Source organism: Pteronotus mesoamericanus, unplaced genomic scaffold (assembly GCF_021234165.1).
Source record: "Pteronotus mesoamericanus isolate MK-2021 breed Mesoamerican mustached bat unplaced genomic scaffold, CSHL_Meso_final contig_2, whole genome shotgun sequence".
NCBI classification, from domain to species: Eukaryota; Metazoa; Chordata; class Mammalia; order Chiroptera; family Mormoopidae; genus Pteronotus; species Pteronotus mesoamericanus.
Window position 1 is genome coordinate 19,612,388 of NW_026555084.1, and position 23,985 is coordinate 19,636,372.

At 39.0% G+C, this 23,985-nt stretch overlaps 1 pseudogene; it reads right to left on the minus strand.

Annotated features, from left to right (window-relative positions):
• Nucleotides 1–768: 768 nt before the first annotated feature.
• Nucleotides 769–1,239, minus strand: LOC129066402 (40S ribosomal protein S15a-like; annotated as a pseudogene).
• Nucleotides 1,240–23,985: the final 22,746 nt, after the last annotated feature.

Genomic DNA, 23,985 nt, shown 5'->3' on the forward strand with positions numbered 1-23,985 from the left:
CATGGCCCCAGCCCAAACCACACACTCACAAGCCCGTGAATGTGCCTTGAAGTGGAGACAGTTGGCAGCCAAGGCTGATATATACTTCCCTCCACAGGCTCATTTCCATGCTTCGTAGAGACAGGCACTGGCCAGGAACCAAGCTATTAAGGAACAGAGCTTTATGCCTGAAGGATCCAAAAGCCGCTGAAGCTCAGGGTACTTATAAGAATCGATAGAGTTAAGGCACTTCAGCAGCCAGACAAGGACTGCTGTGAAAAGATAAAATGGCACTGCAGCGGAGAAAGATGAATTCCGGGGTTCAACAGCCCAGCAGTCACTGATTCCGTGTTTTGTTACTAAGACAGTCAGACCCTTCCAACTCTGTGTGACTCATGTGAGGTGCTGTGTCTAAGAGCCTCTCTGAACAGACATGAAGTATCCACTGCAGGGCAGGGCTACTCAGGCCTGGAGCTGTGCCGCCTACAGACCTACATGTCCACTGAGGCATGGATGTGATGGAGTCAGGAGATAACATATATATTTTCAACTTGCTCATGATTTGGGGGTTGGTATAGCCTTTGTGTAAGAGCATTGATTTTTGTTCCTAGATGGAACTGGACCCATAGCTCCTCATATTTAATAATAAGCTATACAGTGCTAATTGTATATATTGTAGAAATGCTGGAAATGGATTCATGTTGCCCCAGCTGTCATACTGATTATGATTATTGGGTGTTTTTGGAAGGGACAGTAGTGCGCTCACGCGCGCTCTCTCTCTCTCTCTTTCTCTTTCTCTCTCTCTCTCTCTGCCTCTGAGGCACTTTATTTGCTCACATGCATTACATCCCTAGAAGAAGAAAAGAAATCCCAGGATTGTCCTTCCTGTGTCTTTTCTTCTTCCTTCTTCATGGTCCATGGTGTCCGCTGAGATGGTCAGAACACTGAAACCAAGTTGATGGGATGGAAGCAGCGTCTCCTGCCACTCTTCTGGATCTTTGAGCTGCACATCAAATCTGGGGCTGATTGCTCCACATTTGTTCAACCTACCTGCGAGGTTCACTATTTTCCCAGCTCTGTGGTCATCAATAATTTCAAATTCGCCAGTGTAAGTAACCATGCTTCATCATAGTGTGATCATGCTTTGCCGGACAGTGCCTTTGGAGCACAGCCTAATAAGAACCTGGTGTTTGCTTCCCTTTTTTTACCCCTGTAGATACTTTTGAGAGCATCAGCCAGGACACTAGTATGCACCATCATGGCGGCACAACATGGTGGAAAGCAGCCTTCTCCGTTTTAATTAGATGAACTATAGAATCATCATCATGATAGTTAACATTTATTTTGCACCTCCTAGGTATAAGTATGCTACCTTGATTATCTAAGTTGATCCTCATAATCATCCTATGAGGAGAATGAAATAATTGTTCTCATTTTACAGAGAAAAAAATGAGCCACAAAATGGTTAAGTCACCCAGAGCCACACATCTAGTAAGTGGAGAAGCTGAGACTCAAACTCAATCAGACTCCAGAGTCCATGTTCTTTCTCTAGTATAAATAAAAGCTGTTAATGTACAAGAAATAGTGGTGGGTTGAACTTTGTTCATTTGGTCTTTCTTCTAGTTACTCATTCATTCATTCATTCATTTAATCAATAAAAATAAATACATATTCAACATGAGACATTGGGTTTTTTATAAAGATGAACAAGACAATTTCTGCTCTCAAGCATCTCACTTTGTAGGAAGAAGACATGCATCTAAATAAATGATTACAAATGAGATGGGATACTCTAATAAAAGCTCTTACAAAGTGTTCAGTGAGGACAGAGGGAGTCAGTGAATGGATCCTGGAGGAAGCTATTGATCCAGATCCTGATGGGGGCAGGGGAGGAGTTTGGCAAGGAGAGATGAAGGAAAGGAGCAGCCTAGGCCAGGAGAACCTCTATCAGCCCTGCTCATGAGACTCTGCACTGGCTTTTTGAGGGACACAGACACTAGTTTTCTACTCTCCAGGAGCTTAATTGAGTGTGAGAGTTCTGTCAAAAATAACGAATGAAAAGTTTGTTCATAGCACAGATGGAGGCAAAGCTCTCTGCAAGTGTAGAAGGAGGAGAGCTTATTCCCAATGCTGGGAGATGGAGCAGAGAGCTGGGGACTTCTCCAGAGAGGACTGATTTCAATGAGGTTGGGAAGAATGAGAAGAGTTTTTCAAAATAGGGAAGTAGAGGAGAGAAGGTGTGTGGACTGTTTACAGAATAAACAAGCTGTTGGAAATGGAATGGAGGCGCATGGAGGTTGGTAACGGGGACCAAGGGACATGGTGCCACTGCTTGGAAGGCCTGGAATGCCATGTGAAGGGATTTGAAAAGCACTGATGAAATGTGGACACTCTGGTCAAGCAGAGGCATTGCTAGGGACATTAGAGTTCACCCCAGATCTGCCAATCCCAAACGTGTTTTTAGCTATAGAACCTTTGCTTCAAGCACTGTCTCAGGTAAAACCCTAAGTATGAGACAGTTAAGAAAGAGGCATTCTGGTTCGCATGGAGCTGAAGGGACCCAGCTCTACCTTGGGTTCTGTGCACCACAACTTAAAATCATCCTGCAATGAGAGGTCTGAAGCTGGAGATCAGGGTGTTTTCAGCCCATTCCCAGACTGACTTGTTAGACTGGCAGCAGGCACACTGGTATTGTTGTTGGCAATAAGGGAACCCAAATGGTAGGGATCTGGTTTGTACATAAAGCAAAACAGTCACCTACAACTGGTCAGGGATTAGCTGAGAGTCTGTCCACATAGATAAGCGCACAGTGCTGAGATGAGACCACAGGACAAAGCTGTCTGCTGCTTAGAGCTTTCCTGCTCTCCTACCAACCCGAATCCTGGGGCCTGGAAGGGGTTAACACAACCTCCGAATTGCCTCCCTTCTGCAGAGGAACTTGCCCACTGGGAGAATGGGCTCCATGCAGAGGACTTCCTGTCAGAAAGGAAAGTGAAAGGAAAGACTTCACTGGATCTGTGCACCTGGATATCCTCAGGAGAAAGGAGTGAGGGAAGGAATATTTCATTTTCAGAGTTTTCAAAAGTGAATCCCACCAGGTCAGGCTGCAGGGAGAAACGATGATCCCTGGAAGAAATAATCCAGAAGAGGCCCATGACTTCTCAAAGAAAGAAAGACTTCCAGGAGAGGAGTCAGATGAAATACAGGACACCCAGTTAAACTTGAATTTCTGACAAACAAGGAATAAGGTTCTTGTATAAGTATGTCTCAAATGTTGCACGGGATATACTAAAGAGATGATGTGAAATGCAAATTGAACTGGGTGTTCTGCATTTTTATTTGCTAAATCTGGCAACTGTATGCTCAAGGCTACCTGCCTCGTGGAGATGTGTCCCCTCTCTGCTCAATCTTGAGAAAAGTACTTCAGTCCAGTTGTTGGCCAGAGGCTCACTCCAGACCCCATAAGCATGAAGTCAAGCTTCTTGACACCACAGCGGCAGAGGCTCCTCCAGCCAAGGGAAGGGGCTGTACTCTTCAGAGACCCCGTGCTTCTCCGCCACCCCCCAATGCCCGTTCTCCTTTTGAAGTCCTGGCAGGTTGGTCAGTGGCCAGCATGGGGGTTAGGCAGGGTAGGGGATTAAAGAGGCCTATTGCGTGATGAATAAATGTTTACAATAACCGCATTCCCTCCTTGACTAGCTGGGGAGTTTCCATTAGAGCTGCATTGCCATTAGGCAAGCTGTTTGCTTTTTTGTCAGAAGTAACTCATTGGTGCATTGCTGCTACAAACAGAAAACATCTGTGGGGCGCCCACAAACAGGAAATTTTGGAGGGGAGAGGGGAAAAAACTCACATTGCTTGCCGACCCTGCTTTACGCATGTTTGAAAAGGAAGAATGTAAGTTAAATCAACAACCGTCAAGTATCACTGTAAGCCAGGACCGGAGCGTGACCAAGATTGAGTGGCATTTAGAAGGCTTTTGTCCTGTGTTTCCTTTTTTATCTAAGCTGGGTGCATTGGGAGAGGGTTTGTTTCTCCTACTAGCTGGAATTCTCCAGGGAAGATGGGATCTGCCAAAATAATTGTTCTGTCGTACCTGATATGCAAGTGCAGCAACTCAAGAGGGGCCCTGTTGTAAATTATAGACGGTCTGGTTCAATGGAGCTTCCAAACACACACACACACACATCATCCAGAATTGCAACAACTAGAGTAAAGCAAGCAGAGGAAGCCTTCTACCTTCATGTGTATAGGCCATGAGGATGACTTTCAGTATTTTGTTTTCCTCTGTGCTAGGAGGTAGAGAAAATTTTTAAAGAATAAATATGTGGTGCTCTAGAAACAATGAGGTGCCAGGAACAGAAAAGTTATGGCTAGAGAAGGACAAGCAGGTAAGAAATTTACTCTCCCTCTTTTCCCCACTGAGAGAAGAAGGAAGAGGAGGAGGAAGCCTAAGAGGTAGAGATGAAGACATGGACATAAAGACCTGCAGCCCTAGTCCTTGGTTCAGAGCCAGCTTGCATATTCCTGAGAATTTATGTGCCTATGGGGCTATATAAGTCATCCAGAGGACCTGGTCCTCTGTGATTTCTTTAATGATCTAGAATAAAGAAATAATAAATCCAACCATGTCTCGATTTCCAGTGGACTATAAGGTCAGGGACAAGAATAATCCCAAATCATCACAGGAATGTGCCTTGGACAAAAGGTGAGGATGATATGAAGTTATGACTTATGCTTCACAGTACAAAAGAAATTTTTTAAAAATCCTGAAAATGGACAGTTAGCTTTTTTGATAGAAAGAAAAAAACATGTAAAGGTGAGATTTGGCCAAGGCAGAATCCATATTCCTGCCATATAATTTGATTGATTAACCTGTGGATCTCAAAAGTCAGAGTACATTAGAGTCAACTGAGAAATATGTTTTAAAAAAGAGCAATTCAGGGCTCCCCTCTCTGGTTCTAGCTTTAAAAGTAAATCTGGTACAAGCAGGCTACAAAGCATACTTCAAGAAACAACTTTCAGAATGTGTCTGGGTAATTTGCCCTCTGGGTAATGAAATAGGACATTCTTCCTGGCTCCTGGATCAAAGAAAAAGGAACTAATCTGTGTTTAAGAGTGGGGCTTGGGAGAGGGTCAAATTTTACCTCCATTCCCAGATTCTATTAGTTGCAAAACGATGATCTCTAGTAGTTATTTAACCCCATTAGACATCAGTCTCCCCATCGGTAAACTCAGGATGTTATAATACACACTGCAGTATGGGCGTCCTCAGGTGATTACAGGTATCAGATGAAATGATGCATGTAAAGGATTTAGCAGAGTCCTTGGCCAAACAAATGTGAGCAGCCACTGTCACTGTTACCACCACCATCATCATCACCACTGACTATCACCACCAGTAATAACTTGTCCTCTGCTAGGACATGCCACGTGCCAGGCAGTGAGCTTGTAATTCTACTTCTTTTATCATTTAGGTCTCACAGTAAATGTAAGAGGCAGATTATTCTTCCCATTCTACATATGAATAAGCAGAGGTTGTATAGCTTGACTTTCACTACTCAGGTGGGAATGAGAAGAGCTCCTCTGCTGATGGGAATTTAAAAGGGTACAGCCAGTACAAAAAACAGTATGGAGCTCCCTCAAAAAATTAAAAATAGAATTACCAGAAGCAAGATTGCTGGATCATATGGTACTTCTACCAATTTACATTCCCACCAACAGTGTGCAAAGGTTTCCTTTTCTCCACATCCTCCCCAGCACTTACCTCTTGTCTTTTCGATGACAGCCACTCTTACAGGTGTGAGGTGGTATCTCATTCTGGTTTAGATTTGCATTTTCCTGGTGATTAGTAATGTTAAGCTCCTTTTCATGTACCTGTTGGTCATTGTATGTCTTCTTTGGAAAAATATCTGTTCAGTTCCTTTGCTCATTTTTTAATCAGATTGTTTTTTTTTTTTTTTTGCTATTGAGTTGTAGGAGCCCATTTTATTCAGTTTTTTTTGCTAGAATTATGATAGATAAAACAATATCATTGTTTTAAAATTGCATATCTATAATTTATTTTGGGATTCAGTTTGTATTCATGTTTTTAGTAGCCAGTTGTATTTCTTCTGTGACTTGTGTACTCATAATTTCTATCCATTATTCTATGTTGTTTGTTTTTCACTGATTTATAGGTATTCTTTATATAGGCTGGATATTAATACTTTGTGTATTATATATGTTTCAAATAATTTCTTCAAGTCTTTCACTTCTTTGTAAACTTTATGCTTTATTTTCCATTAAGAAAAACTAATTATCAGCCCATTTAATACCTTCTGGGATTTTACATCTTTATAACCTCTAGATTTAAGAATATTATCATATTTTTCCAATATTTCTCTAGTTTTATAATTTATGCTTAGCTCTTAACTTCATAATTTATATTTTTATAAAATACCTGATAGCAATTTTATTTAAAAAATTGATAGCTATTTTTCCAGCACCATTTATTAAATAGAATTTTATTACTCTTGATTTGAAATATAATATTTACTTTAATGCAAGTTCTCTTACATACATAAATTTCTATTCTGTTCCATTGATCTTGCTAATCCCATGCCATTTCTACATGATTTTTATATTTTTTAATTTTTAAGTTAATTCTAATTTTTTATTTATTTTTTATTTTTTTAACTTTAAATTGTTAAGTTCAATTTTCTTTTTTTTTGTTTTTTTTATTAATTTATTTACTTTTTAAATACATTTGTCTCTGCCTTCCCCCCCACCTCTTTCCCTTGCCCCCTCCCACCTTCCCTCCCTCAGCTCTTCCCCTTTGGTTTTGTCCATGAGTCCTTGCTATATGTTCCTTGACTTTCCCCTTCCCTTCCCTTTCCCTGCTCCCCCCTTCCCTCTTGTCTCTGTTGATTTCTTTTCCTTTCAGTGTTGCTGGTCATATTTTCCTTGCTTCTTTGCATTGTTGGTTAGGTTCCGCTTATAGGTGAGATCATATGGTATTTGTCTTTCGCCCCCTGGCTTATTTCGCTTAGCATGATGCTCTCCAGTTCCATCCATGCTGTCGCAAAGTTTAGTACTTCTTTTTTCTTTCTGCTGCGTAGTATTCCATTGTGTATATGTACCATAATTTTTTGATCCAGTCATCTACTGATGGGCATTTAGGTTGCTTCCAACACTTGGCTATTGTAAATTGTGCTGCTATGAACATTGGGGTGCATAGGTTCTTTTGTATAATTCTAATTTTTTTAAAGATTTTATTTATTTTTAGAGAGAGGAGAAGGGAGGGAGAAAGGGAGGGAGAGAAACATCAATGTGTGGTTGCAACTCTCACATGTCCCTTACTGGGCACCTGGCCCACAACCCAGGCACGTGCCCTGACTGGGAATTGAAACTACGACCCTTTGGTTCGCAGGCTGGCACTCAACCCACTGAGCCACACCAGCCAGGGCTATTTCTAATTTTTAAAATATCAGAAAAAATAAATCTTTCCCCTAATATTCTTTTCTTTAGGAAAGTTTTATTAGGTATTGTCATTTATTTTCTTTGGATGAAATTTAGAATTTGACTCATAAAGTTTTCTAAATCCTTTTAAGATTATTATTGAAACTTAAGTTGAATTTGTTCATTTACTTTGAGAAAAATTTTTTTTAATGTCATAGAGACATATAATGTCAGTCTACTTATTCAGCTTTTCTCATATATTTCAGTTGGGTTTTATAGTTTAGTTTATGTTCTTGTACATGTCTTGTTAGGTTTACTGATAGGACTTTAATAAGGTTTTCTGACATTCTGAATGAGATTTTTAAACTTTATTATATTTTCTAATTGCTATTGTGAAAAAGGAGTGCTACTAAAGTTTAAAGCTTAAGTACTATTATTGCTATAGTATCTAGTCACCTTTTAAAACTCGCATATTAGTTTTAATAATTGGCCACTTACGAGCTTGAATTTTATTAAGCAATTAATTATTGAGCAGCTATTATGTGTCAGATGTTGGATATATGGCCAGGTCTGTGTTCACAGACACTTTGCATTCCACTGGAAAAATATGAGTCAAAAACAAGGAAACAAATGCATAGGCACAGTAAATTTAGTGCTATGAAGGAAATAAAAGAGAAGGTTGTAGCAGCGAGAGAGAGAGAGAGAGAGAGAGAGAGAGAGAGAGAGAGAGAGAGAGAAAGGGAACCCTAAGAAGCATCACTGAGGTAGGCTCACTGAGGTTGGTACTTGAGACCAGGGACATGTGAAGAACTTTCTGGGCAGAGCAAACAGCAACCACAAAGGCCCTGAAGCTCTAAGGAGCTTGGCATTTCAAGGCCCAGGAAGTGAATCCAGGCAGCTAGAGTACAGTGGCCCAGGTAGGAGTTCAGACCAATAGATAGGAATCAAGATAATACGAGGATTTTTAGGCCAAGGCAAGAAATTCAAATGCCCTTCTATGTGCATTCAGAAGCTACTGAAGGGTCAGAATAGTTAAACAAGCTGATTTATGTTTTAAAGCAATTGCTCAGACTGTGGGGAGGAAAAGCTCCCAGAGAACAAGGGTACAAGTAGGAGGAGGTTGTGATGTGGGAGTTGAGAGGTGATGGTGGCCTGACAAGTGTGGCAGCAGGGGATGGGGAGAGGTGGAGGCATTCAAGATTGAAGCGGAATGAATCAGACCCAATAATGCGTTTAATGGAGAGAGTTATTAGGCTTTTGGCTTCAGTAACTGGGTGGATTGTGGTACTATTTACTGAGATAACAAACACTGGGGAATAGTGGTTTGTCAAGGGAGAAGGAGGATCAAGGATTTCGTTTGGGAAATGTTTGTTTTGAAATATGTGGTTGACATGAAAATGAATATATGAAATAGTTGCATAAATGACTCTGGAGCTCAGGGAACAATCAGTCCTAGAGATATAAACTTGGAATTCAGAAGCATGTAGATAGAATTTAAAACCATAGGACCAGATGAGAAAATGGAAGGAGAGAATCTAGTTACAGAAGAAAGGAGAACCTACTACCAAACTGAGTCAATGTCACATTTCGCTGTCAGTTGTAGGAGGAAGGGATAGCAAACTACAGAAAACTATGTAAGTAGGAGAAAGCAAAGGAACCTGAGATGCTGAAGAAGGAGGATTATCAGGAGAGAGTCATGTTACAGCAGCCAAGAGAGGATGAAGTTTTAAGGAGAAAGCTCTGTCAAGGTTTTAATCAAGAGCCTCTAAAAGACTGGGGAAAAAGAGGTTGATGACCTAAACAAAAACAGCTTCAGTGAAAGCCAGGTGGGAAAAGCCAGGTTGGGGTGAAAACCAGGCTGGAATAGATTGAAAAATAACAGAAGATGAGGGTGGAGATGGCCAGAGTAGACAGTTAACTTCTTAAAGAAGTTTTGTTGCAAATGGAGTGGCAGGAGAAAGGGAGTCAAGAAATGATTTGTTGTTGTTCTGAAGATTTTCGGTCTCAGAGTAGCTTTGTCTGCCGAAATGAGCGAACGATGCAGAAGAAAGTAAGAAATCAAAGATTCAGGAGAAAGAAGAAAAAAATGCATGAGCAAAGTTCTTGAGAGGAGAGAAGGGATGACACCCCAAACTTGAGTGGAGAGAATGATCTTTGAGGGAGGCACATCTTCTATTGGAACAGGAAATAAAATAGAAAAGAATGGGTATCTCTATATATAAGTTTATAGATTTTCTTGTGATAAAATGAAAATAGAAGTTCCTATTTGAATCTATGTAAGAGACTAATATCAATTTTTCATTTCTTGCTAAATGATCAAAATACGTGAAAATAATTGTAGGATTGCTTCTTTTACAAACGTCTTGTTATATTGACTACTACCTATGATCTAGCATCAAATGGCAGTGGTTATAATATGCATCTGTATATTTTGTTTTCTTCGAAGGAAATAATTCTACCACCTGACTACTGAATAAAGACATTTATGCTTGTAGGTTTCTGGTAGATAGAGCATAGCAAGTGAAGGATATTTATATTTACTCAGATTGACTCATGCTTAAGAGGTTTATTTTGGCACAAACTCTACATAATGGTAATAAACCTTTTTCTTTAAATGTCCTTCTTGTTTTGTGTTGCTAATATCTTGCTTAGCTTTTAAAAAAATCTATATTCAATAAGGAAACTGGCATAGTGTTTTTGTGTACAGGCATTCATAGGTAGACTTTGGTTTCATATTTTCCAAATTCTTCTAAGCTCCAGAACATTACTTTAAGAAAGAAAAAATATATGTTGTGAAAGAACTCTCTTGTAAAACCATTGGAGTCTGGCATTATTTTTAAAAGGAAGTTACCACAATACATCTGTAATTTCTTCTATAGTTATTAGCCTATTCACGCTTTTTACTTCTTTTGTGACCAGTTTGGGTCATTTTTTCCTCAAATAATACTCATTTCATTTTGATTTTAAACTATGTTTGTGAAAGTTGTACATACTATAATAATTTTAAAAATCTCTATCTGTGGTTATGTACCCTATCTCATTTCCAATGTGGTTTATTTGTGTAATCTTTCATTTTTCCTTGATCATATTTGCCAAACTTTTTATGTCAAACAAGCTTTTATTGTTTTGAACAATTTTTCTTTTGTTATTTTTATTTTATTGAACAATTTCTAGTTTATTTGTAAATTTGAGATTTTAAATGATCATTTATTTCTGGCTTTGTAATTAGTCTTTCCTTGAATTTGTTAGGTTCTTTTGGTACTTCCTTGCACTAAAATCTAGTTAATTTATTTTTATTCTTTCCTGTTGTAAAAAAATGCATGAGAAGCTATAAATTTTCCATTGAATACCATTTGGACCATAGCCTACAAATTTCTATATGTAGTGCTTCTATTTTAAATCATTTCCAAAGAGCTTGTAATTTTAATTTAAATTTTCTTTTAAGACATTCTGAAAGTTGGTTTTAATTTTCAAGTGGGTATTATTATTTTTATAATCCTTTTGTTATTAGTTTCTAATTTTATTATATTATATCTAGGGGTGATATAGTTCAATATTTAAAACATTTTGCGATTGTCATTGTAGTTTAATATACAATCACTATTTGAAATGTATTTCATCTATATTTTAAAATGTTATGCATTCATTTTGAATAGACAAAGATTTAATAAATGTATTTTTAAATTAGTTTAAGCTTAGTAGTATTTAATTCAAATATATGTTCTTTTGTTTCTAAAGATTTTACATATCTTTTTCAATTTTAAAATTAGACTCATAGAAGACACAGAAAAAAATATAAATAGGAAAGAAACATCCAAAGCCCTATGAACCTATAAATCTCATTTCCAGTGTGATCTATATTTTAAAACATTGAAGCTTCAATTTCATGATTTAAAAAGTGTGGTTTCACAGTTTTTAATTCACATATATTTTCAAAACTTTTAGCCTTCCATAGTAAAGATAATGCTGTGTATACACAATTGTATGCTGAAATTTTTCCTTATTTAGTCTCAGTGTTTCTATATGTCAAATAATTCTTCGTAACTACCATTTTATTAGCTGACTATTTCATAGTAAAAATCTATGATTATAAAGATGTTTATATATTTTTCTATTATAAATAATTCTGTGGAAAATATCTTTGTATATAAATATTTTCCATATTTAAGATTATTTTTGTAGCATGAGTTTATAAAGGAGAAATTAAGTTGAAAAGTATGCATATTTTTAAGGTTTTATAAGTCTTTTTTATAGATGTAAAACAAAAAACTCTATGCTTTTCATATAAATTCAAAACACCGCTAGATATAATCTCCTTTAGTCCCCTCCTGTCTCTGTCTTCCTCAGCCTACCTCCACTACTTTAACATCCAGAAAAGAATTCATTATTTGTATATCCTTCCTGACCATTTTCAGCATGCTTACATACATATCTCTGCACGTGCCTGTTTGATGTGTATGTGTACACATGAGAGAGAATATATGTGTAAATAAGTGCATAATGCACACTAAATATACATATTTTACATAATTTGGAGATTATATATGTAGATATGTGCAGTACATATATGTATTTACATACACACACATATATAAAATTCTTTTTAGGGTTTAAGAAAAATATGTGCTAGTTTAATAAGAAACTTTCACATTTCCAGGTGCTTAATGATTAAAAACAGAGCTTTCATAGTATGGACTCTGTCATTTCACCACTAACATCTTTTAAAAGACTTTATGCAATAGTGAACCTCTCTGACCTCTCCTTCATTGTCTGGTAAACAATTGTCAACCTTCTAAATTCTTTCTTTACCACTGTTTGAGCACTTGTGAAAAGGCTTGCAACTCTTGCTTTAATTGTCCATTAATTCAGAGACCAGGGTACTAGTCAAAGAGGAATATCTTTTCCTTGGACAATCAGATCAGTTAGAAGCAGGGCAATTCTAAGAGCATGGCATCCAGCAGGCAGAAGGTATTACACAGCTGTAAAGAAATGGACGTTAGCTGATAACCACTAGATGGTTAATGATGGCATACAAAAAGGAATCTTTGCTTTCTCTCTTTGGATTGATGTTATTTTCCTTTGGGTATAAACCCTGATATAGCTAAATAGTAGCTCGACTATTAGGTATATATCAGTCAGCCTGCTTTAGGATGCAAGTTATAGAGAACCTCATTTTAAGTTGGCCTTAATACTAAAGAAGATACATCATTTCCTCTGACAAGAATTCTTCAGGTAGCTGGTCTCCAGAATCCTGTGGCTCATGACAACAGTAAGAGCCCTTCCTTCTCCTGTACTATCCTCAGCCCGTCCTCTGTGTCCTCAGCTGGCTCCTTGCCTTGTGGTCTCAGTGATACAATATGATTATTTCAGTTTCAGCTGTCCCAGGTAGGCATTACAAATGTCAAATAATGAAGTCATCATTGTAAAGCTTTTGAGAAAGGAAGGCTCTTTCTCAGAAGTTCCTTGCTGACTTCTGTTCTTGTCTGATGCTGATTTTTATCAAACACATAATTAATTTAGACCAAAAAGCACCCATTCTTCCTTGAAGCTAGTGACCCTATTAAAGAGGGTGAATATCCAAAGGAAATCCAACCTTTCCTACAAAAATAATGTTGCTCTATCATTATTTAAAAATCAAACTATAGTGATATCCTAACAACTAACTAAAAATATTAATGTGAATTATATAAAATATGTAGTCTATACTAAAATCTGTTAAATAAATCTGCTTTTAATTTTAAGTCTCGATGATAAGCAAAGCTATGTTATCTTTAGTAAAGTTCACTCTTACCAAATATTTGAGTGTCTCCATTTAAGCAAGAAGGCGTATTTCTTTTTGGATTTTAAAAATCAAGTCACACTTTTAAATGTCAGAGTCATCCTCTCTTACCAGAATTAATCATAGTAACACGAGAAAGTGGCCAGACTGGGAAACAGTCACAATAAATCATATCTATTTATCTGTAACATGTTTTGCATCTTAAAGATTAAAGTACATTAACCTTACTAGTTAGGGGTATATTTTTAAACCTCTCTTGATGGGGTTTTCTTCCCCTAGCTGTATGTGATAGCACCACAAATTTTTGATGATGCTCTCATTGTAAACTGTACTAAATATAAGACCACTATGTAATCTAAAATGTTAATGAGTAGGAGAGAAAGGCTTACTTGTGGAGATGAAACGACCTTTACTTCGAACCCAAGGCTGTGGGGTACTACTACATTGCTCGTGAAAGATTGAAGTGTATAATCCATCTAAATGTTACCTTCTCCCTGAAGGCCTTTTAAAGAGAGAAATGATAAATTAAGACCAGAGGTATCCCCAAAATGTTAAGACCTGAATATTTGATTTAATTCAGATGATAGATGGGGATGATTTGACTTCTGGGTAAAGAAATTTTTATATGAATTATCATATGGCCATGAACCATGATCAAGATCATGGTTTTTAGAAACTCAGCATTGTTTATGCCATATCTTTATCCACTTGTTGGGCCATGGTAGGATAGCTATTCTACATAGTTTTACACTTAGGGAGACTTTTGCTCATTTTTAGCTTTTGACTCGCTTTATACCCCCTCCCATTTTGGATTCAGTAAAATTATGTGCAGGCCCTCTATGAACACTGACTCATGCTATGTAAATGTCATGGATACTAAGACTAGCTGGATGCTTTTCTCAGAGAAAATAATTGGGGCTAAGAGGGGATAGAAATCCCCTGACCCCTTTGCAAAGGGATCCACTGTTGAGTACTAGCTTGAGGATGGGGGCACATCCAACACCTCTTTATTTCCCTACTAGACAAGGCTTTACACACATTAGCCACTCAGTACATGCTCATATTGAATGAGGATATCTGAGGTGGCAAAGAAGATATCCGTTCCACTCACACTTCAGTGTCAAATCCTAAAATTGACTACAGATCCATTAGACCAGGGGCCTATAAAGGGTCAGATAATAAATAGTTTAATTTTTATGGGGCATACAGTCTATGAAAAACCACTCAGCTATAGATAATATGGAAATAATGGGTATGGTTATGTTCCAATAAAACTTTATTCACAACAAGAAGTGGCAGGCAGGATTTGGTCTCAGGGCCATAGTTTGCTGATCCCTGCATTAGGCTGTAACGTACCAGACCCTTCCTTGGAGTTCTTTCAGATGCTCCATCATAATAACACTCTCTGAAGGAAAGTGTTAGAGTAGATCTCGTGGTGAAAATGATGTGATTTCAAAATCATGTAGAGAAATACTGGGTTGGACCGTACTGCCAATTAGAGAGGAAATTATAGCTCTATTTCTAAACAGTAAGGACTTCTAGGCCAGCGAGGAAAATTACTGAATATTCCTATGGAGAAATTAATTCGCCTAAATCAATCACTTGGACATGGGTTTTTCTCAAACTAATGAAATTGACTGGCACGGAGTTGGGAAGGGATAGCGGAGGGACAAATGTCACAGCAGTGTACTCACTGGCTGAGAGGGGTTGCTCTTAGCTATTAGTAAAAGAAAAAACCACTTTATCGTTGTTGAAAAGGTAGGAAAAAACTTGATAGATAGGTTTTATTTTTAAATAAACATATTTTTAAAGTACACATTAGCTAAGCGATATTAATATCTTAATTTTTTGTTTATTTTCTGTAGGAAAATGTAGTTGACCAATGAATGGAAACATAATACAGTAGCTGTCAGTATTAGCACAGGAAATGGTGGGTGTCTCCATCCCTGAGTGTGGTCAATGTACTTTTGTGTCTTGGGGAGATGCGCCTTACAGGAAAAACCGGGAGAGCTGATTCAGTGGACCATATTGTGAGCTGGAAGAGTAGAAGACTGTGCGCTCTGGATTCAGACAACTCTAGACTTGAATCTTGCTGCTCTGCTTCCTAGTGGACAAGTGAGTTGGGTAAAGTAAGTACCTTCTCACAGCCTCAGGTTCCTCCTCTGTAGAGCAGGGATAATAATGGGATCAATGTCACAGGGTTGTTGTTAAGATTAAGTGAAACACTGCCTGTAAAACTTCTAGTACGGGGCCTGGCCCATGGTAATCACTCAACAGCTAACAGTGATTATGATCACTGATTAGAAAATCTGAATGCTGCTGTTAGATCTACCAGTGATTCCCTAAGTGACCTTGTGTGAGTCATTCCTCTCATTGGGACTCTTCTGTACAAGGAGGAACCAGGTCATCCCTAAAGTGCTTTCAAAAGTCTAAAGCTTCTAAAATAATTTGGACTAAAGCTCCTGCTGTTCCTCAGGTTGGCCCAGTGATGGGCCAAGCACAGAGGGGCCCTGAGCTGCTCAGGCGGGCCTGGGAGGACTTAAAATGTGCTGTAAGGATCTGCGGGCCTTTCCAGTGTCTTCTATCTGTTGGCACTTACTCAAGCATTTTTCCTTTTATTTTAGTCTTGTTCCAACTCAGATAGATTTGGAAAGATTGGAGCTAAGCCATGAGGCAGCCTTAGAAATATTAATTGAAGAGAGGATACCAAGCAAAATAAGATCTTTCCTCTCTCTGGCTCCGGAACCAGAAATGACTAGATATTTAATGATCTCAGCTTCTGTAATGCAGGGCCTTTGGACTCTAACCTAGGCCCTGCATTTGCAAACTATGTGATCTTGAGCAAGTCAGTTATCCTTACACAATAATTATAAAATAGGAAAAATAATCCCTACTCCATAGGATTATTGGAGGGATTCATTGTAATTACTTTTATGCAAATCATTTAGCATAGTACCAGACCATGGTTCCTGGATTCTAAGACACATTTTCACATTTTGAAATTGGAATGTGTCTCACAATTGATGTACCTAACAGTATTTCCTTTTTTTCTTTTACATTTTTTCCGGAAACATGTTAATAGATTGGTGGCACACTAGAATCAAGAAATTTTTGCAATAAATAACCAATAAAAGTAGCTTTTATCATTATAACCTCTATGATGACTTTTTTTTTTTTTTTTTTTTGCTCAATTCTGTTCATATAAACAGTGTTGTACTTTTGATTTTGGGCACTAATATTATAAGGTCAAAAAGATAGGAAACATAGCCAATCACAAATGCAGATTTAATAATGTTAGCTCATACAGGTATAAATAATTTTCTTACACTGATCATTGGATTGCTCCTAGTTAAAGAATAAATCATTTGTCCCACTAGCTGTACCTGAGCAAAGGCACATTTTCAACAAAATGCCTTTACTCTTCATCTTATCAGTACGATAACTTTTCACTTAAACTTTTATCACCCTTTTGTTTGCATGCTGTTAAATGCAAAGACTCTCATTTGCATGCAGTACGATTGATTTAATTTTTCATTTGCTTACATGACATAAAATGGACTTTGTCTCTCTCTGTGTCTCAGAAACAAATTAATGACACTGCTCTCGCTTGGTTATCTTTCTTGACCTAAGATCATAAATACATCACTTTCTAAGAATTCTCATGATGTAACTATCTATATCCACTAGTTCCTCAGAAGCCTGTACTTGTAAACTTCATTTAGGCATTAAATTACTTTAAGTTTATTTTTATCACCCTCATTTATATCTGGAATTTTGTGCCTTGGTGGTAATGTCAGCCTATCTTACTGCTGTTTGTTGAAGTTCGTGGCGTTGCAACATGCAGCTTTAAATCAGGGCGGGATGTGAAACTGAAAGCCACCTAAGGAAGCTCCTGATGTCTGGTTAGCACAGGCTGAGCCCCTTTACTCCTGTAATTTACTCCTTCCGTTCCCAGTTTGCAATTCCCAAAACCCTGGAAACAAATGTTTCTTAATCTTCACAGTAGAAATGGATTTTTAATGGATTTTAATTTTCCTTTTTTTATGGAAAGTTTGTTGATGAGAGCATGAAAATCATCTTTATATTTTTTAAAAATTGGCATGTTGAAAGTAGAAATAGTCTTGGAGGAAGATATGTAGCTGGCCTTAAATTGACATGATTCATGCAAATGATCAGCCAAGAAGAAAAGCAAGTCTTAGAAAAGACAGAAGAGCATTGTTACTGAGAATCCCACTCTTGGTAACAGCAGATCTCAGAATTTCAATACTGGACCTTCCAGTTACTAGGTATCTCTGCAGTCCCCAGCCTCCTCATTTTATCATGAGGATAATAATAATATAATATTACGGTAAGTGAGAAAATACAGTAGTTCCCTTGGGTGTGGTTTTGCTTTCCATGGTTTCAGTTACCCACAGTCAATTGTGGTCTGAAAATATTAAATGGAAAATTTCAGAAATAAACAAATTACAAGTTTTAAATTGGTGCAGCTTCTGGTGGGAATGTAAATTGATGCGGCCTTTGTAGAAAACAGCATGAAGTTTCCTCAAAAAATTAAGAATAGAGCTATACCATATGACCCAGCAATCTCTCTTCTGGGTATCTACGTGAAAATTTTGAAAACACTTATAGTAAAGATATATGTACCCCTGTATTCATTGCAGCATTATTCACAATAGTCAAGACATAAAAACAACCTAATTGCCTTTAAACCAATGATGAGCCCTCTTTCTTAATTCAGGAGAAGAATGGAAAACAAATCCCATATAACCAAAGAAACTATATTTTGTGGTATAAAATAATGGTTAGTGTAACTGTAGTTTTGTTTCAACTTTTTTTGTGGGGAGGTCTTGAGAGATTCAGGGACTCTATGTTTACTAGTCTGGGTTCTTTACAAAGAAAACCACTCCCTATAGAAAGAGTCATGCCAAAAATCTAAGAAGAGAGTCACTGATATACAAGACCATTCCTTATCAGCATAAAAGTAGGTGACACGTACATAGTTGAAAGGAACTCTGTCTTACAGATGAGGGAACTGAGGTCCAGGCAGATTAGGTAATTTTCTCAGGATGACAATTTGCTAATGACAGATGGGACTGGACAAGGTCTTTTGATGCTAGGTCAGTGGGCTTTCTACAGGGATGCTCCACTAATGTTTATTTATGCAGGCGAGTATAGACAACAGTTACATTTGGGGGTAACACAGAAGCATGAAAAGGTATTTAATTAGAGTGAAGTGAAGAGGAGTATCTGGCAGAGCCAAACCCAGAGCAGTGGTCCACTGCCACCTAGTCATACTAGGAAGAATTTCTACAGCAGTGATAGTGATCGGAGAGAGACTAGTTCACGCACATGGCACAAGATAATATGCCAGAAATATAGACAAGGAGCTGTAGTGTTTATTTCCCTGGAATGCCCAGCGTATGATCTGTTTTGCATTAACAGTATTACTAGAGCTAACTCCAAAGACACAAGGTGATAAAAAACAGATGGTCCAGCCCTCCCTCTGTTCTAGACACATTCCCTCAGGATTTCCTTCTAACATAAGGATTAAGGAGTAAGATATAGAATGTCTATATACATAATTGTCAACCAGTGCCTTTAAACTCGTTTTACCTGTTGAAATATAAAATACTCAGGGGCCCTCGGAGTTACCGCATTACCAGCCATTGCCTTTCACAGGCCTCCTGCCCCCCGTCCACCGTGGCCGCACTGCGCACGGGGCTGTGTGACGTTAGCTGCTCATGTGCAGCTTGGCAGACCGCAGCCTGACAGCGTCCTTCCCCAAGGAGATTCTTTTTCAATTATTATAGCAATGATGACTTTTTAAAATGGATGTCCATCCAAAAGAGTTTAAACAATAATTCCATCATTTGATTACTTTCTGTATTTAGACTCTTCAGTAAACAGGGTTTCACAGACAACCTGAGTGTAGGCCCAGGGACGAGCAGTGAACCTTTAGGAGCTTATTGGTAGTGCTGAGTTTTCCTGAATGCCTTTTTTTTCTTTTTTCCCTTCATTCAAGGAATAGTCACTAAGCATATCTAGGCAATTAATTCAAATAAGGGGATAACAATTCAAATAAGGCATGGTTGGTTCCTGCTTCCTTAGTGATTGCTGTCAGGTGGAGCAGGCAGACAAGCAACAACCTGGAAAGGGCTATTCTCGGGGAGTCTGTGCAGATTTTCTGTGAGAAAACAGTGTCCATGATTGGGACCATCTGGAGAAGCCCTTCACCAGGTGCTTAAGAAAGACTTTGCTAAGTTCTAAGATCATCTGTCCATGGAAACCCTTTGGAGTCTGGTGAGCCCCTGTGTATACAGCACTCACGATGAAGAGCCTAGGACTGTGGGCAAGGACCGGGCTATAGATGTTGGGATGCTGCAAGTGACTACATTAAGGAGCCAGGAGGAAAAAAACATCATCGTCACAGTTGATTTAGCTAGTTTGGCAGTTTGGCCTTAAGGTCCCACCTAGTCTGAGGATGGATGGGTTTTATTTTTAAAGTAGTTGTCAGCTTTTTCTGATGTGATTTCACATAAAAATCCAGATGTCTGGCCTTGAAAAACTGGAAGAGCTGTTTCCCACGTGGTAGCAGTCGGGGGGAGCTGGACAGTGGTGGCTGCCACGCTCGGAACATCATAGGCCCTGGTTCTCTCTAGTCTCCTCACTTCCTGGTCTTACGCTGTTCATTATCGGTCTCTGAATCTATATCATCCTCTACCCCTTCATGTTCCTGTCCCCTCCTTAGTTTCAACAGAATGCTAATCTAGGTACTGCTGTGGAGGGATTTGCAGGTGTAATTGAAGATCTGTACCTCTCAATATTCAGAAACAGAGGTACCTAGGTGAGCCTGACCTACCTGCAGGAGCCAGAGTGGCAAATGATGTGCCTTTGCTACAGCGAAGACAGAGGGGAATGATGGGTGAGAAAGAATGCAGGTGGTCAGTAGGAGTAAAGATCAGACTCCAGGTGACAGTGAGTAAGAAAATAGGGACCTGAGTCCTACAATCATAAGGAACTGGTTTCTGCCAACAACCTGAATGCTCTTGGAAGTCGGTGCTTCCCCAGAACCGTCAGATAAGAGCCCAACCAGTCTACACCTTGATTTGGGCCTTGGAATAGAAACCTTGAGCAGGTCCAGCCAAACCCACTCGTGAAACCCTTGGCCAGCAGAACTGTGAGAGCTGTAGGAGAATGGATTTTGTTTACATCACTAAATGTGTGACAATTGGTTATACTGCAATAGAAAATGAGTGCATGGCCTTTGGAATCAGACAAATAAGGGTTTGCATCCAGAATCTGCCACTCACTATCTGGATATCCTAGGGAAAGTTCCTTAAGCTTCTTTCCTCATCAGTAAAATATGGATAAGAATACACTCACCCTATAACATTGTTGTAAGTACTAACTGAGGTTATACATTGTAGGACAATTAGTCAGACACATAGTAAGTGCTCAATATATATTAGCTCCCAAAAAACATTTCAATTTTCTGGGTATTTTCAGTAAGAGGAGAATTTAAAAAATTTCTTAAAAGGCAAATCATCCTAGTGGAGAAGATACCAAATTGTTGGCATGTTGTCATAGAGACCAAGCCTGTTCATTAAAATGCTTTGTCACTGTTTGCCTATTATGGGATTTTTTTTTTTTTTTTTTTTTTTTGTCACAGAGATCCTAAGATCCTGCACCACCAGCCTACTGCAGGATGAAAAATCCATACTTGTAGAAAGGCAGAGAACTTGGGTTCATGTTCCTAGGCCTGTAAATAGTCAAGAGGTCTTAGGAGTATTCTTCCATTTTTCTGGGCTTCATTTTTCTCATCTGTACAATAAATGCAGGCTTGCTAAGGTCCCCAGGAGCCTCCTTACTCTTTTGAAAAGTTATAAAGGAAAAAAAAAAATGCTGCCTGTGTGTTTGAAAGCTGGCCCAGGGCACAGAGGTGAGGACCCAAGCCTCTGTTTTCACTGTGGTCATTATCTTCTCCTTTACTCACACTCCTCTAGGGTTTTGAGAGCTGAAGAGAGCTGTGGTAAATGACAGAGTAATCCGTCTTTCAAAAAGACTTCTAGAGTTTGCCAAACATTCATTAAGTTAGCTTCTTATTAACCTGTACACTGTAAAAATTACTTCCAGAATTAGAAGAGAATAAAGGCAAGACTATGATTAATATTTGCATCTTGTTACTTGGTATTACCCATTATACATTATGAAATCCATCTTTGCAATTATCAGTCCTCTGTAAGCCTTACCAGGTATTATTTCAGCTAAAGCACAGTGATGAAAAATGCCAACTCTGGCACTGGGGAGAAATTTTGTAGATGAAAACATTGGCATTTGGGACCATTTATGCTGCTTTCCAGTTCTGAATGATTGCTGGTGCTTATGTTGATTCAGCAAAGCTCTTTGGAGACCTGTTTGAAAGGGCACATGCTCCCTGAATAGGGAAGAGAAGCCACTCTGCTTGCTCTCAGCAACAAAAAGAGGGGCAAACAACAGGTCGTAAGTGACCTCAACTTTCTGCCTCATGGGCCCAACCATGGGAGTTTATTCATAAAGAATCTACAGAGGAGATAGGAAACAGCTTTGTTTGGAAAACTGCTACTGGCTGTGTACCCTTAGGCAAGTTATTTGACCTCTCTGGGCCTCCAATGGGTATGAAGTAAAAGAGTAAGTTTTCCCACTAGTTATTCTTTTTCAACATTTCCTCCACATTGTTAGAGTGTAAGAAAATTCACTTATATTATTTCTCTAAATGTAAAAGGATCCCATTTGTTGTGGTTAACAACTGATAATCAGCCAGTATTGGGGTGCAGTGTGGCATGCCCAGCATTCAGCAGTCCTCTGGGGTTAATGCAGTCTGGGAAATTTGGAGGAGAGCCTCTGCTCTTCAGTCCATTATGGTGCCATCGAGCTGTCATTGTCCTCGTGGACCATTCCAAAGTGAGCCACTCCTGTACTCAGGGCATCCCTGTTCTCAGCACAGCCCAGCTCCCCGTTCTTGCGTCATGGCTCCCAACGTCATGGAACAGGGGCTCAGGACCCAGACAGCCCTGTCCTGCCCCCGTGCCTTGCCCTGCCTCTTCTGATGTATGATCGCGATTTCTGTCACTCCGCCTCCCCGTCCACTTCCGATCTCTGAGAATCCGCCTCTGTCCTCTGGTCACACTGCTTTTCCCTCCTCCAGCCTCGCAGACTTCCCACCCTGGGTTAAGCAGCTCCAGATGTCAGTAAGCCTAGGTTAGGGACCACAGTGGAATGGAGCATCGTGACAGGCACAACAAACACAGCCTTGGGGAGCGCAAGATGACCTGGGAAGGACTGTGGTGAATGAAGTAGTGAACAGAGGCCCATCTAAAGGAGGAAGTTGCTACACAGCTTCAGGTGATTTATGTCACATGGGAAAAAAATGCAAATTTTCCAATGTTTCAGGAAAGCAGAAATCTAGACTCTTTTGCATGTGAAATTTCTTGACTTTAAAATGTTTGTGCAGTTAAAAAATAAAAAGGCCAAACAGGCCACATCTGAAGATAGTCAGTTTATGACAGTATTAGTTTGCTAGAGCTGCCATAACATAGTGCCACAAATCAAATGGCTTAAACAGCAGGAATTTCTTGCTTCACAATTGTTGTTGGTGAGGTTGGTATTTCTGAGGGCCATGAGGGAGGGGTCTGTTCCAGGCCTCTCTCCTTGGCTTGTAGGTGGTTGTCTTCATAGTCCCTGTGTCTTTCCATCATCTACCCTCTCTGTATATCTGTGTCCAAATGTCCACGTTTTAGAAGGACACAAGTCCTCCTGGGTTAGAGTCTACCCTAATGCCCTCATCTTAACTTCACTAGTTACATCTGTAAGTTGCAAATAAAGTTACATCAGGAGGAATTGGGGGGTTAGGACTACAGCATATGACTTATGGAGGGATATATTTGAACCTACAACAGTGGTCTCAGCCCAGACTCTTTGAAAACAAGTTACTTCTCCTTTTTATCAACGGAAGGCTCGATCTTCAGTCCACAGAGGATTCATTAATGGTGGGGAGGTGGGATGGAGAATGGATCAAGAGGAAGGCAAACATCATTCATTCTTTTAAGATGAGAAGCCACAATCCATTTCTCATTCAGATTCTCTGCTTAGCATGACATCTAGCATATAATAGATTCTCAATAAATATTTGTTGAATTAACCCTGGCTGGTGTGGCTCAGTGGACTGAGTGCCAGCCTGTGAACCAAAGGGTCACTGGTTCGATTTCCAGTGAGGTCACATACCTGGGTTGCAGGCTGGGTCCCCAGTGGAGGGTGCGTGAGAGGCAACCACACATTGATGTTTCTCTCCCTCTCTCCCTCCCTTCCCTTCTCTCTAAAAATAAATAAATAAAATCTTTAAAAAAAGCCCCAAATATTTGTTGAATTAGGATGAGTTGAAGCTGATCAGAATTGGGCAGAGAAGAAAAGGGGAGGAGGGGATACTGAGATGAAAAGAGGTATTTAAAGGTGCTCCTGGCAAGAGCTGAAGGAAGTCCACTCTATAGTAGGACAGGCGCTCAGCCCGTTTTCCGTGAACATCCAGTATATCTGCTATGGATAGAGTGTTTTCCTGGCTTAGAGGAAAAAATATAACAGATTCTAACAAAATGTAACAGGTCCTAACCTAGATAGAATTTGGGGCTAAGGAGGTTGAAAGGGTTAATTTATCTACATTGAACAAAAGAGTGAATCATATAATTCACAGTGAATTATTAGTGCTATAAACCTGCATGCTCACTTCATTCTCCCTTTGTCTCCCAGTGTTTGCT